Source organism: Ovis aries, chromosome 21 (genome assembly GCF_016772045.2).
Source record: "Ovis aries strain OAR_USU_Benz2616 breed Rambouillet chromosome 21, ARS-UI_Ramb_v3.0, whole genome shotgun sequence".
Classification (NCBI taxonomy): domain Eukaryota; kingdom Metazoa; phylum Chordata; class Mammalia; order Artiodactyla; family Bovidae; genus Ovis; species Ovis aries.
Genome location: NC_056074.1, coordinates 6,996,041 through 7,012,711, shown reverse-complemented (window position 1 = coordinate 7,012,711; position 16,671 = coordinate 6,996,041).

The following is a 16,671-nucleotide window of genomic DNA, read 5'->3' as shown; positions in this document are numbered from 1 at the left end:
ACAGGAGTCCACCCTTCCCCAGGATGCCAGCATCCAAAATAAAGCCAACTTTCCTTTCCACCAGTTTCGCCTCATTCCTGAGCAGCAAGCAGCCAGACCCCACTTTCTGTTACACCTTGGAGTTTGCATAGAAATGCCTGAGAAATCTAAAATGAATAGGCTGGGACTATTGTCCTAGTCTCAGAATGAAATGTGCTATCTACAGTGGGAAGAAGCTTAGTGTCCACTGATGTCAGAAGATTTGTCAAGAAGCCAAGAAAGATTGTATAATAGGGAGCCAGTCTGAAGGATTCTTTAAAAAAAAATAAACTGTCCAAGAGTCAGTCTCGTTATGAACATGTTTATTAGATGCATAAACATAAGGGTAAGGATCAGACTTCACTGCTGGTCCAGAGTTTAAGAATCTGCCCGCCAGTGCAGGGCACACAGGTTCTACCCCCGGTCCAGGAAGATTCCATATGCCAGGGAACAACCAAGTCTGTGCACCGCAGCTACTAAGCCCAAGCATCCTAGTACACGTGCTCTGCAATGAGAGCAGCCACCACAGTGGGAAGCCCACACATCGGCTGATGCAACTAGAGGAGGCCCATGTGCAGCCACGAAGGCCCAGCGCAGCCAAAAGTCAATAAATAAAGGTAAAAGCAAAACAAAGAAGAGAGAGGGATCATTGAGACAGCTGAGATGAAGATGTTGCCAACATCAAGGGTGAGGAAATCAAACGTCCTCAACTGGGGGAGCTCATGAATGTACTACATGAAGGGGAAAAAGATTATTATCATCTACCATACCCAGAGAGCACTAGCTCCAGACTACGAGCATACAGGTAAAACCTGATATGCCCTGAGTGTATCCTCTGGGTTCCCTCCCGGTGCCGATCCTCATCTCAGGAATCACTGCTAGTGAAGAGAAGCCCATCGTGTTTCCTGCCCCATCCCTGGCTTCTCACCATGATGCAGATGCAGGATGGAAAGAGGAATACTTTAGTTTCAAATGGATTTCAGAGTCAGCCAGGACATTTCGACTACTAGACTGAGATTGTTCTTGGAACTCAAGTGATGCTTTATTATCTGGGAGAGACTGGAATAGTCAAGACATGATCTAGTTTTCAGGTGGAGCAGGTAAGAGATAGCTTCATATAAGTCTTGCGGATCAATACCAGTCAAGGGGAGACTGTTGATGGGTCACGGACAAGCTAGAGGCTGATCAGTTCCATTTCCTCTTCCAGGGAACACAAGGAAAGTAACCCCCAGCTTCTGGTGTTGAGTTGAGGTCATGTGACTGGGATCTGGCCAATAAAAATGTGAATGGAGATATACTATTAAGTCACTGTTGCTATTTACTCCCTAAGTGTATTTGTCGCTCTGTTGTGCCCGCTTCTTTTGTGACCCCATGCACTGTAGCCCACCAGGCTCCTCTGTCCATGGGATTTCCCAGGCAAGAATACTGGAGTGGGTAGCCATTCCCTTCTCCAGGGGATCTTCCTGACCCAGGGATCAAACCTGGGTCTCCTGCATTGCAGGCAGACTCCTTACCAACTGAGCCACCTAGTTTAGTTGCTAAGTGGTGTCCAGCTCTTTGCAACCCCATGGACTGCAGTGTGCTAGCTTCCTTGTCCTTCACTACCTCATGGAGTTTGCTCAAATGCAGGTCCATTGAGTCAGTGATGCTATCCACTCACCATCCTTTGTCAGCCCCTCTCCTCTTGCCCTCAATCTTTCCCAGCATCAGGGTCTTTTCTAATGAGTCAGCTCTTCGCATCAGGTGGCCAAAGTATTGGAGCTTCAGCTTCAGTCCTTCCAGCGAATATTCAGTGTTGATTTCCTTTAGGACTGATTAGTTTGATCACCGTGCAGTCCAAGGGACTCTCAAGAGTCTTCTCCAGCACCACAGTTGAAAAGCACTGATTTTTCAGTGCTCGTTCAGCCTTCTTATGGTCCAGCTCTCACATCCGTACGTGACTATACAGCTTTGACTATAGGGATCTCTGTCTGCAACGTGCTGTCTCTGCTTTCTACTACACTGTCTAGGTTGGTCGTAGCTTTCCTTCCAAGGAGCAGGCGTCTTTGCACTTCATGGCTGCAGTTACTTTGCATATGTGCTGTGTCACTTCAGTTGTGTCTGATTCTTTGCGACCCCATGGACTGCAGCCTGCCAGTGTCCTCTGTCCACGGGATTCTCCAGGCAAGAATACTGGAGTGGGTGGTCACGCCCTCCTGTAGAAGATCTTCCCCACCCAGAAGATGAACCCATGTCTCCTGCATCTATTGTATTGCAGGTGGGTTCTTTACCCACCGAGCCACCTGGGAGGCCCCCGCAGTCACCGTCCACAGTGACTATTATGCAACCCCAGCTGCAAACCACTCCAGTGACTGATTCCCAGTCTAACGCACTCATGACTGTGTGCCATGCGGGGAAGCATGCTGCGTGATGGGAAACCAGTCTCCCTGAGTCACTGCTTGGAAGCCAGCACTTCCTCAAGATCTCCAGCAGGTCACCTGACCCTAGGCAGACGGCAACATGAGTAAAAAATAAACCTTTTTTTTTTTTTTTAAATCCACTGTGATTTGAGTTTGCTTTCCCCAGCAGCTAGAATTAATTACCCTGATGAATACACAGCACAACTATCTTTCCACAAAATTTTGATAATGTCAACAACTACATGTAATGTATTCACAACAGATCGTGATTAATCAGTGAACGGTAACAGTAAGGAGAGCATGATATTTCCTTGGAGAACCAAGTATCCAATAGTCTCTCCCGCTAAAGCCAGATGCGCCTCACAAAATCTGCCCTTTGGTGGACGAGGCTAGGACTATGGCATCAGGCTGTCGTGTGGAGAGAGGAGTGTGTGCATGCTAAGTCTGTTCAATCGAGTCTGACTCTGCAACCCCCTGAACTGTAGCCTGCCAGGGCCCTCTGTCCGTGCGATTCTCCAGGCAAGAATACTGGAGCTGGTAACCGTGCCCCCTCCAGGGGGTCTGCCCGACCCAGGGATTGAGCCCAGGTCTCTTATGTCTCCTGCATTGCCAGGTGGATTCTTCACCACCCGCCAACCGGGAAGCCCCAGAGACAGGAGTAGTGTGTACCAATCTGAGGTCCGCAGGAATAGGTAAGACCACCTGAGAATGTTAAACTCTAATGCCAAAGCTTAGTTATGCTTCGAAAGAACTTAAATTTGCAGCTGGGTGAGGATATTGATTCCAAAGTGAGGGGAACGGTCCTTCTCAAAGGAAAGCAGGGTGCTTGCCTGGATAGCCCTACTGCAGCAGGAATAGAAGTGCAGGGAAAGGGGCACGACTCACGGCGCTGGCAGCTTTCGGTGGCCACAGAGCAACCAGAGCTGGAAGGACCACGGGAAGGATGTCGCAGCTTCCAAGGGCAGCGGGAGGGAAACCGAGGCTTCAGGGACACGGGAAAGAAGGGGGAGCTTCCAAGGACAGCGATCAAGAGGCGGCAACAAAAGTAACAGATTCCAAAACAAAGGCCAGAGGCGGCGTTTGAATTAAGCATTTGCACAGTAATTTGAAGTAGAGGATTTATTTGGCAAAAACAGAACTATGTTCCGCAACATGGAACTGAACATTATTTTTCACCCAAAGTTAAAAGCACATTGTATTTCCTTCCTGACCACTTGCCCAGTCCCCATCTCTTGGAGACAGATAAGCTTCACCTAAATTATTTCATTGGATTGATGACTGTCATTTATAACTTTGTTGCTACTTCTGTCTTGGGTATTCCTTTGGAAAAGCTGTATGGATTTATGACATATTCTAATGTATTGTCTATAGATTATAAGATAAAGTCAAGCATGTATCTGCTGATACTTTTTAAGTTGACCTGTTTTTATACTTAGAAACGTCTCTTAATAGCAGGCTTCCCTGGTGGCTGAGATGGTAAAGAATCTGCCTGCAATGAAGGAGATCCCTATTTGATCCCTGGGTAGGGAAGACCCTCTGGAGAAAGAAATGGCAACCCACTCTGGTATTCTTGCCTGGGAAATTGCATGGACAGAAGAGCCTGGCAGGCTACAGTCCATGGGGTCCCAGAGTCAGATATAACTGAGGGTCTATCACTCATGCTCAATCATAAAACAAGATTAACTCCTGGTTTCTCAGCAGGAAGAAGAAAGTACTAACTGAGAAGAATTTGGTTAAGCACAAATTTGAGCTGGGCCTGGAGAGGTGAGTAGGATCTGATGACACAAAGAAGATTGGTGTATTCTTGGAAAGAAGTGCCCAAAAATGACTGCAGACACAGGATCAGTGTGTTGCTAGAATGGAAAATGGACTAGTCATTTAACGAGATAGATTCCTCTTTTGGACAATGGATATTCAGAGCAAAAAAAGATGAAAAGGTATATAGGAGAATTTTTAATAATGGATTAATAAGATAGCATAACTATTAGATGATTCCCAGGAAAGTATATTGAGAGCTTGCTATGTGTCAGTTACTGTATTAGGTTGCTCATATTTCATCTAATTCTTATAATCCAGTGAGATATGAACTTTTATTAGTTCCATTTTATCGATGAGAAAACAGACGCAGAGGAAAACAATGTAATTTGACCTCAAGTCATAAGCATAGTAAATATAACATCCAGTATTCAGACAGAAGCAGGTGACTCATAACTATTCTTAACCACTATACTGTATTTTAAAAATGAGAGAAAATATTAGAGGCAGCGAGTAGTGAAAGAAATAACTTTGAAATCATAAAAACTGTGGCCCGAATCTTTTCTCTGGTATATGAAATCTTGGGCACATATGCAGAGTTCCAAAGAATAGCAAGGAGAGATAAGAAAGCCTTCCTCAGCAATCAATGCAAAGAAATAGAGGAAAACAATAGAATGGGAAAGACTAGAGATCTCTTCAAGAAAATTAGATACCAAAGGAATATTTCATGCAAAGATGGGCACAATAAAGGACAGAAATGATATGGGCCTAACAAAAGCAGAAGATATTAAGAAGAGGTGGCAAGAATACACAGAAGTACTATACAAAACAGATGTTCATGACCCAGATAATCACAATGGTGTGATCACTCACCTAGAGCCAGACATCCTGGAATGTGAAGTCAAGTGGCCATTAGGAAGCATCACTACGAACAAAGCTAGTGGAGGCGATGGAATTCCAGTTGATCTATTTCAAATCCTAAGAGATAATGCTGTGAAAGTGCTGCATTCAATCTGCCAGCAAATTTGGAAAACTCAGCAGTGGCCACAGGACTGGAAAAGGTCAGTTTCGTTCCAATCCCAAAGAAAGGCAATGCCAAAGAATGCTCAAACTACCGCACAGTTGCACTCATCTCACACGCTAGTAAAGTAATGCTCAAAATTCTCCAAGCCAGGCTTCAGCAGTACGTGAACTGTGAACTTCCAGATGTTCAAGCTGGATTTAGAAAAGGCAGAGGAACCAGAGATCAAATTGTCAACGCCAGCTGGATCATCAAAAAAGCAAGAGAGTTCCAGAAAAATATCTACTTCTGCTTTATTGACTATACCAAAGCCTTTGACTGTGTGGACCACAAGAAACTCTGGAAAATTCTGAAAGAGATGGGAATACCAGACCACCTGACCTGCCTCTTAAGAAACCTATGTGCAGGTCAGGAAGCAATAGTTAGAACTGGACATGGAACAACAGACTGGTTCCAAATAGGAAAAGGAGTCCATCAAGGCTGTATATTGTCACCCTACTTATTTAACTTATATGCAGAGTACATCATGAGAAACGCTGAGCTGGATGAAGCACAAGCTGGAATTAAGATTGCTGGGAGAAATATCAATAACCTCAGATATGCAGATGACACCACCCTTATGGCAGAAAGGGAAGAGGAACTAAAGAGCCTCTTGATGAAAGTGAAAGAGGAGAGTGAAAAAGTTGGCTGAGCTTTACAGCATTCAGAAAACGAAGATCATGGTGTCTGGTCCTATCACTTCATGGCAAACAGATGGGGAAACAGCAGCAGACTTTGTTTTTGGGGGCTCCAAAATCACTGTAGATGGTGATTGCAGCCATGAAATTAAAAGACGCTTACTCCTTGGAAGGAAAGTTATGACATACCTGTTGCCGTTAAGTCGCTTCAGTCGTGTCAGACTCAGTGCAACCCCATAGACGGCAGCCTACCAGACTCCCCCGTTCCTGGGATTCTCCAGGCAAGAACACTGGAGTGGGTTGCCATTTCCTTCTCCAATGCATGAAAGTGAAAAGTGAATGTGAAGTCACTCAGTCATGTCCGACTGCAGAGCACCAGGCTCCTCCATCCATGGGATTTTCCAGGCAAGAGTACTGCAGTGGGGTGCCAGTGCCTTCTTCGATGACATACCTAGACAGCATATCAAAAGGCAGAGACATTACTTTGCCAACAAAGGTCCATCTAGTCAAGGCTATGGTTTTTCCAGTAGTCATGTATGGATGTGAGAGATGGACTATAAAGAAAGGTGAGTGCCAAAGAATCGATGCTTTTGAACTGTGGTGCTGGAGAAGACTCTTGAGAGTCCCTTGGACAGCAGGAGATCCAACCAGTCCATCCTAAAGGAAATCAGTCCTGGGTATTCATTGGGAGGACTGATGTTGAAGCTGAACTCCAATACTTTGGCCACCTGATGTGAAGAACTGACTCATTTGAAAAGATCCTGATGCTGGGAAAGATTGAAGGCAGGAGGAGAAGGGGATGACAGAGGATGAGATGGCTGGATGGCATCACCAACTCAATGGACATGAGTTTGAGTAAACTCCAAGAGTTGGTGATGGACAGGAAGGCCCGGTGTGCTACAGTCCATGAGGTCGCAAAGAGTCAGACACAACTGAGTGACTGAACTGAACTGAACTGGGCACATAAAACTTTCTGAATCTAAATATTTTTTAATCAAGATAATATCATCTACCTTTATTTTTTAATTAAAGAGATCTCCTGTATACAGGGTAACACGTACAGTACATAGAGCAGTTAGGTGGTTCAATACCCCGTAGCTCTTATAATAATGCAACGTCGTATGGGGTAGAAAGAAGACTATGTAATTTAAATTCAAAATACTTTTTAGTTTGCACTTGGAGAACAGAGATAAACATGCCTAGAAATTGCCCAACAGATACTTGGTGTTTAAAGTCAGTTTAATAAATAACAAGGCCCTAGTGCACAGCACAGGGAACTATATTCAATATCCTGCGATAAACCATAATGGGAAAGAGTATGAGAAATAATATATTTGTGTGTGAGGGAATCACTGCTGTAAAGCAGAAATTAACACAATATTTAAACCAACTACACTTCAGTAGAGCTTTAAAAAATTTTTTTAAAAAGTCAATACAATCTGAATCTGATTTTGGGGTACTAGTAGGGCATTCAAGGGGCACTGCCTGATTACATTTACAGAAAAAATGACTGGAGCTCGGAATACAGGTGAGTGTTGAAACAACAGCCACCTATATAATGTGCTAACTGAGTTTTTAACAGGAGATGAGCTTTGTGAGAAAGAGGTGTAAAGTGAGAACACTAGTAGCTGTCAGGTTGTGAGAGATCAATGGAATCTAGGAAAGAACAATTAGAGAAACAGTAATGTGTTTTGTTACACTTAAGTAAAAAAAGTGTTTGAACTTCCTAAAGAGAAATGGGACAATCTAATGAGGATTGTCTCTCATTTGGAATACCAAATGTCAATATAACGAGATTGCTGAAGATGAAATATTTGTCACATACAATCCACAATGTGAGTTCACATGTGGGTAATGCTTTTTAATGGTATTTTTAAATAAAAAGTTGCCTTTCTCTTTCCTTGAAAATAACTGGTAAATTAGAAATGTGGTTATTCATTTCTACTTGTTGTCATGCAAACGCTTTAAATAGCTTCTTGTGTTTCTATTGGACTTTTTTTCAGAATAGCAAAATGAAAAATAATTCTTTTCATGAAGAATTTAGCTTCCCAGGTGGCACAGTGGTAAAGAATCCACTTGCCAATTCAGGAGACACAGGTTCGAACCCTGGATCGCAAAGATCCCCTGGAGAAGGCAACCCGCTGCAGAATTCTTGCCTGGGAAATCCCATAAACAGAGCAGGCTGGCAGTCGTCATTCCCCGGGGTCACAGAGTCAAACATGGTTTAGCGACTAAACAAAAACCTACTCAAAAGGCAGGAACAGATTCCTTTACTGCAAACTCAGTGGCCACAAGAACTTAACTCATTCAAGATGGAAGAACTAATTCAGTTCCTAGCTATTTATAAGACTTTCCAAATTGTTATTTATGAAATAAGGTTTTATCCAATGATTAATACACCACAGGGATAAACTGATCCTTGGCGTTTGGAGCAAATCTTTCTTCTCTTTGAAGAGTATCACAGATTTTTAAGAGTTTGTTACTAAGGGAACACAGTAGAGGGAAAGGATATGCATGCATATTAAGTTGCTTTAGTTGTGTCCGACTCTTTGCAGCCCTGTGGACTGCAGCTTGCCAGGCTCCTCTGTCCATGGGACTCTCCAGGCAAGCCTACTGGAATGTGTCGTCATGCCCTCCTCCAGGGGATCTTCCTGACCCAGGAACTGAACTCACCTCTCATTACGTTTCCTGCAGTGGTAGGTAGGTTCTTTATCACTAGCACCACCTGGGAAGCCCAGCCCACAGTACAGGTTTTCTTAAATCCTAGCTGTCTTCAGTTCAGTTCAATTCGGTTCAGTTCAGTCACTCAGTCGTGCCCGACTCTTTGCAACCCCATGAATCACAGCAGGCCAGGCCTCCCTGTCCATCACCAACTCCCGGAGTTCACCCAAACTCATGTCCATAGAGTCGGTGATGCCATCCAGCCATCTCATCCTCTGTCGTCCCCTTCTCCTCCTGCCCCCAATCCCTCCCAGCATCAGAGTCTTTTCCAATGAGTCAACTCTTCGCATGAGGTAGACAATGTATTGGGGTTTCAGCTTCAACATCAGTCCTTCCAATGAATACCCAGGACTGATCTCCTTTAGGATGGACTGGTTGGATCTCCTTGCAGTCCAAGGGACTCTCAAGAGTCTTCTCGGACACCACAGTTCAAAAGCATCAATTCTTCAGTGCTCAGCTGTCTTCACTTACTGTTAATTCTTGGGAGAAAAGCTTCGAGAAATCTCTCTGTCATGTTTTGTATTATCATTCATATAGTTTTTCACAATGTATACCACCAAGAAGCTATCAATTATTGGATAAGAGATTCAGACTCTAGTTCATTAAAATAAATAAATAAATAAAAGATGCCTTAGGAGACTCAGCCATGTTTTAATAACAATGAAATAAGAATAGAACTTACTGAATTCTAATGATGTATCAGTTACTGAACTAAATGGTTTATCACACACCTCAAGTTTGTAGGCATCATGGTGTAAAGAAAAGAGCTCAGGTTTTAGGGTTAGGGTCAGGTAAGTCTGAGTTCAAAAGTGACTTTTGACTCGAGTATCTGGATGCGTTGAGCAAGTTGCATAAACTCTATGGGTCTCAGTCCCTTATCTCTAAGAAAAGTACCAAGAGTATCTGACAGGTGTTATATGCGTAAAATCTCTTCTAGAGGACTTGACACACAGTATGTGTTCAACAAATTTGCAAGCCTAACCACAGACACACAAAATTTATCCATGCTTTGAATAACACTGTCCTAATATTCCTCACCACGAGGGCTTAGTTTCACAGAGGACAGACTATAAATGACTTTTAGTACACTGAAAGTTAGATTTGGGTGCACATCAATGTTGACTCCAAAGACGGAAATTGCTGTTAATACTGTGCCTTGGTTACAGTTGGAAACCTGAGTCGGGTGACCTGCTGCTCGCCTTTGGACCCTCAGGGCAGCTACACAGGCATGAATTCATCTGTTCTACCCGCCCTCTCCATCTTCTTCACCCCCCAGCAGCTGCACTTTGAAGATCACTATCAACATTCTCTTCCTTAGCTCCTCTGATGTTCGAGACACTCGTAAGACATATCACAACCCTTCCTGCCAGAGATGAACAAAGCCTTGAAATCAATGAGTGTTTTCACAAAACTTTTTGGAAAACCATCCTCTGATAAGCAGTTAATAGGTTGTCTCCTGATTGGGGCTTCCATGAAATTAGGACTAACATTTCATGGGCATTTTTTAATGTTTTTGTTTTTGATCTAGATCTGAGTATGTTTAGAACCTCTCAGTAGTGTTTCAAAGTGTTCTGTGTATAGGCAGGCCTTGTACATCATTCATTAGCTATGTAGTTTAAATTGTTTTTCTAATCACTTTTTTTGCTGGTATATAAAGGGCAAATTGATACTTGTACGCCAAATTTACTAAATTTGCTTGCTAATTCTTATACATGGTCTGGAGATCCTTTTGGATTTTCCACATCTATGATCATGTTCTCCACAAATAATGACAGTATTTCTTCCTTTGCAGTTCTCACACCATTTGTCCTGACTGGATCTCCAGGACATTGTTAAACAGAAGAGATGAGAGTGGGCATCTTGACCTTGTTCCTGAGCTCATGGTGCAAACTTCAAAGATTTTACCTTTAATTGTGAAGTATACAGTAAAGGTTTGATAGGCGTTCTTTAGCATATTAAAGAAGTTTCTTTCTAGTTCTAACAGGCTAAGAGTTTATAACATGAATGAGTGAAGAGAGGTATCAATGCTTTTCTCTGAAACTATTGAGATCATCATACGATTTTCTCCTTTATGTTCCAACTATAGTGAATATTTCTTGAATATTGAAACAATCTAAAACAAACGTATCTTAATCTCACTTGATTCAGTTACCAGCTAATACAATGTAGGGTTTTTGAACCTATGTTCATGAGAGATATTAACCTGACATATTTCTTTCTTATAATGTTTGCGTCAGATTTTGTTAACAAGATATACTGGCAATGTAAAATTGGAAGTATTCCTTCTTTTTTTATTCTCATAAAGTTTAGCAGAAGTTGCTGTTATTTTTTTGTTGAATGTTGGGAATAATTTACCACTGCAGGTAAGGAAGAAACAGTTAGAGCTGGACATGGAACAACAGACTGGTTCCAAATAGGAAAAGGAGTCCATCAAGGCTGAATATTGTCACCCTACTTATTTAACTTATATGCAGAGTACATCATGAGAAACACTGGGTTGGAAGAAGCATAAGCTGGAATCAAGATTGCTGGGAGAAATATTAATAACCTCAGATATGCAGATGACACCACCCTTATGGTAGAAAGTGAAGAGGAACTAAAGAGCCTCTTGATGAAAGTGAAAGAGGAGAATGGAAAAGTTGGCTTAAAGCTCAACATTCAGAAAATGAAGATCATGACATCTAGTCCCATCACTTCATGGGAAATAGATGGGGAAACAGTGGAAAGTGTCAGACTTTATTTTTTGGGGCTCCAAAATCACTGCAGATGGTGACTGCAGCCATGAAATTAAAGGACACTTACTCCTTGGAAGGAAAGTTATGACCAATCTAGACAGCATATTCAAAAGCAGAGACATTACTTTGCCAACAAAGGTCCGTCTAGTCAAGGCTATGGTTTTTCCAGTGGTCACATGTGGATGTGAGAGTTGGACTGTGAAGAAAGCTGAGTGCAGAAGAATTGATGCTTTTGAATTGTGGTGTTGGAGAAGACTCTTGAGAGTCCCTTGAACTTCAAGGAGATCCAACCAGTCCATTCTAAAGGAGATCAGTCCTGGGTGTTCATTGGAAGGACTGATGCTAAAGCTGAAACTCCAATACTTTGGCCACCTGATGTGAAGAGTTGACTCATTGGAAAAGACCCTGATGCTGGGAGGGATTGGGGGCAGGAGGAGAAGGGGACAACAGAGGATGAGATAGCTGGATGCCATCACTGATTCGATGGACATGAGTTTGGGTGAACTCCGGGAGTTGGTGATGGACAGGGAGGTCTGGCGTGCTGAGATTCATGGGATCACAGAGTCGGACACGACTGAGTGACTGAACTGAACTGAGCTGAACTGAAACGTTATGTGCGCCTAGAGTTTCCTTTGTGGGAACATTTTTATTTTTACACACGTTTCTTTACTAGTATAGGACTATTCAATTTTTATAATATATCTTGTGTACGTTACAATAAGTTGAATTTTAAAGTAACTTACTCATTTTATCAAAATTTCACTATTTTTTAGCAAACTTCCATTATTTTTATCATTTTAATTTCTCTCATAGCGAATAAAGATATCAGCAATTTTGTTCCTGATATTTGTGCTCACATTTGATCTTCATAACAGTGCTACGTAATGAGTATTACTATTTCTCACCTTTACAAAAGAGTAGGAGTAAAGGAATCCTGAAGACCTAAGATGCTGTCAGTGTTTAATTAGCTGGAAAATATGGAGCTAGGACTCAAAGCAAGATCTGTAGCCTCAAAAGCCCATATTCTTTACAAACACATCATACCCCCTTCAAACGTACACAGGAGTCGTGGTTATACCGATTTCAGTCCTTGTAGAAAAAGAAAAGGCATACAAGGGCAGGGCTTTTGGTGAAGCAAATGAGACAGGAACAAGATTAATTTACTTTCCTCCGTCTTCGAACACTCGTACGTTTGGCATCAGTGCTGTGAATCACTTTCCACCTAACGTGCGCAGCTACATGCTCTTCCACTTCTCTGAAGAGCTCCTCCCATCCTGTTAGAAAACGCTGAACTACCCTTTAAGCACCAGCCTCTATTCTGTGAAGGGTTTTTCCTACTTTATTCTCCTACTATATTCTGTGTTTGCTTCAGTGAAGGGTTCCTTAAGTCTCCCAATACAATACATGTCTCTGTTATAGTACAATTGTAGTTACTGGAAAAAGAAACCCTTGATTATAGATCTTATATTTATATGTAATATCATGAATATGTTTACAAACGTCTGCTTCTCCTCCTGACTTACGAGTCTCTTGAGGGTAATAGCAACCGTGTCTCCTGGATCTTTCTATGTCCCTTGGTCAACAAAGGAGGTGCATGGTGGAAACATTTGCATCATTTTATAGGACTAAGTATTTTGACATGCTTTTCTTACCTCCCCTAAGAACTTTTCTCTCAAGGATTCCAACACAGTAGAACTTTGCTTGGAATGCACTAACTGTGGTCTCTATGGATGAAATCTCTCCAAAGTAAGAATACCTTACTCCCATCGTTTGAAGCGGCAGTTCTGATACTGATGTGCGTGCTGTGTGGTAAGTCACTTCAGTCGTGCCTGACTTTGCGATCCTGTCAGTAGCCCGCCAGGCTCCTCTGTCCTTGGGGTTCTCCAGGCAAGAATACGGGAGTGGGCCGTCACACCCCCCTCCAGGGGATCTTCCTGACGCAGGGATTGAACACTCATCTCTTATATCTCCTGCACTGGCAGGTGGGTTCCTTATCACTAGTGCCACCCGGGAAGCATGGGTACTGAAACTGGATCACATTTTATGTAAACAAGTTTTAGGTCTTTACATTTAATTAATTAATGTGTAAACACAGACATTCACAGACTCAATAGATGTCTGAGCTGTGCTGTGCTTAGCCATGTCCGACTCGTTGCCACCCCATGGACTGTTGCCCACCAGGCTCCTCTGTCCATGGAGCTCTCCATGCAAGAACACTGGAGGGGGTTGCTAAGGCGTCGTCCAGGGGATCTTCATAACCCAGGGATAGAACCCGGGTCGCCTGCATTGCAGGCAGAGTCTTTCTCAAAGTAAGTATTTTCCTTCTCCCCTTCTTCCTACCACTCCTCCCCATTCTCCCCTGTTTTACTAATTACGAACCTACTGTGTGATGGGCAACCCAGAGCTATCTGAAGCACCTCACCAAAGGCCCAAGAAAATGGGATAGAACTTGGAACTGCAATATGGGGCAAAGCCACTAGGTGGAGCCCTATAAAACACATGGTCATCTCGGTTCAGTTCAGTCGCTCAGTCATGTCCGGCTCTTTGTGACCGCGTGGACTGCAGCACGCCTAGGCCTCCCTGTCCATCACCAACTCCCGGAGTTGGTCTCTCAGGCCCTTATTAATCACTTTATCGCGTGCTCATGCAGGAAAAGACCAAAGAAAGTGACAAGCCAACCCGTTCATTTTCACAGAGGAGGCATCTGGGGGCCAATCAGGAAAAGAACTAAACTAGGTCACACATTCCCCTTAGTGAAACCAGGCAGAGCCCTGTGAGGCCCTGCCAGATACAGAGGCCATTCCATGTACCCTGGCTCGTCTGTAGAAAAGCCGTAGCCTCCAGACCTCCCCTGAATCACAAAAGAGGAGGTTCAAGCAGTTAATAATCAGGACAACACAGTCACAGAATCTTCAGTTCCTAGCTGAAGGACATAGATAGCAGTGTCCAAGGCACATCCCCGAGTTGCTTTGCAGATACTACAGCCACCACCAAAGGGAGAAAGCTAACTGCAGGGTGACCAGACTGTAACCATGACATCAGTGTCTCCATCTTGGGCAGTGCTGAGTCGACGGCTTGCACAATCCCAGGAACTGGCCTGAAGGAAAAGGGAGCAAACAGACCCTCGAGTTGAAGGCTGTGTGTGCGAACTAAGTAGCTTCAGTTGTGTCCGACTCTTTGTGACCCCATGGACTGCCGCCCACCAGGCTCCTCTTTCCAGGGGATTCTCCAGGCAACAATACTGGAGTGGGTTGCCATGCGCTCCTCCAGGGGATCTTCCCTACCCAGGGATCAAACCAGCACCTCCTGAGTCTCCTGCATTGGCAGGCAGGTTCTTTACCACTAGCACCACGTAGGGACACACAGAGTTTCCAGATGACTATTGGAGCTGACTGCTGTTCTGCCCATGGCCCCTGCCTGCACAGCCCTGAGACTCCCTGGCTTTTGCCTATGAAACCCTTTCCCCTCGAACTGGTAAGAGGGAGCTACTCTGGAGGACAGTAGTCTACCATTATCCCAGGTTGCCAGCTCCCTGAATAATGCATCTTACTTTTTCCATCAACCCTTGTCTCTCAAATGCTGACTTCTGAGCAATGAGCTGGGTTTTGACTCTGGCTGGTAACAGTAGTAGAAACCCCAAATCAGCACCCAAAGTCTGCATTGTTGTGGGTCTTTGCGTTTGCCAGAGTGATCGTCTTGTCACGAGAGTTATAAATGGAAAAGATGTTGCCGTTGTCCAGTCGCTAAGTCAGGTCTGGCTCTTTGTGACCCTGTGGACTGCATCACGCCAGGCTTCCCTGTTCTTCACCATCTCCTGGAGTGTGGTCAAACTCATGTCCATAGAATCAGTGATGCTATCCTACTATCTTATCCTCTCCTGCCCTCAATCTTTCCCAGCATCAAAGTATTTTCCAATGGGTCAGCTGTTCCCATCAGGTGGCCAAAGTATTGGAGCTTCAGCTTCAGCATCAGTCCTTCCAATGAGTATTCAGGGGTGATTTCCTTTAGGATTGACTCAAGGCTTGACTCAAGTCTTCTCCAGCACCACAGTTCAAAAGCATCAATTTTTCAGTGATCAGCCTTCTTCATGGTCCAACTCTCACATCCATACATGACTACTGGAAAAACCAAAGCTTTGACTAGATGGATCTTTGTTGGCAAAGTGATGTCTCTGCTTTTTACAGCTTAAATAAAAACATACACACAATCAATCTCCTCAGTGGCAAAGCAGAACAGTATTGGCATAACATTAATTAGCTTGTGTTCTGCAGTCATATTCTTTTAGCCAGAGGACGTGGGCTTCACGGTCAGTGCCTGCAACAGTGTGCATTAGAGTGAAGGTTTCTGGGCTTCTCTCCACTGGATAATCAAAGGGACCTTATTTCAGCATTCTGCTTCAGCTATGGAAAGGGATTTGGGCCGTGTGTGAAAAGGACTGTAGCTCTTCCACTGACAAACTGTGTGATCTCAGAGAAAAGTTTCCTGCCTTCTGCTTCCATGGGGGAAGATGGCACAGACTGCTTTGCCTAATGGGCACAATCAGAAGAAGAAAGTATGGGGATTTGGGATAAGAAGATTACAGGACAAAACTGATCAGTAGTTCTCTGCCCTTCCAATCCTGTCAGCTCCCTTTGCCCATGGTTGTCCTCATTCTACCACGCCTCTGTCCGAGAAAAGAACGTAACAGATAAGCCACAATTATGCACCGCGATCTGAGGAATGGGAATAATACGGCAGACAGGGTTGATTGTGACATTAGGGAAAATGTGGTTCAAACCTCTAGCAAAATCTCTGGCATACACAGAGGTGTTTAAAACAACAACAACAACAACAAAAAAAAAAACAGTTGCTCTTTCTACGTTGCCTCATTCCTCTCAGACGTGCTACATTTAAAGAAAACCTAAAGCGAGACTATCTTTTTATGTCTATAACAGAAGAGATCCGTCTTCTGACAGAGAGCTTTTGTGTAAGCTAAATATTTGTGCATAGCGTGTAATAGCTACTCTACTTAGAGATGCTCCATACCTCCACGCATAAGGATTAATTAGACACTGGCATCTTCATTTTTAAAATTTGTAAATTGCAAGTAAAAAGTAAATTAGAAACTTCCTATAACATTCACAGAGGATAATATGCAAAGCAGGTTGGTGCTCTCACACTTTGTGTCATTCCATATTACAGAGAACATTTAGGAAACATTTTTATAATCTAGTTAAATTAAAATGTAAATCTAGTAATCTAGTAAAACTGAAATAACACAGCACTTAACTTATTCCAGGCCCTGTTTCAATTGTGATATATAAGGATTATTTTACCCATCCATTCCAAGTAAAATTGTTAGTTAG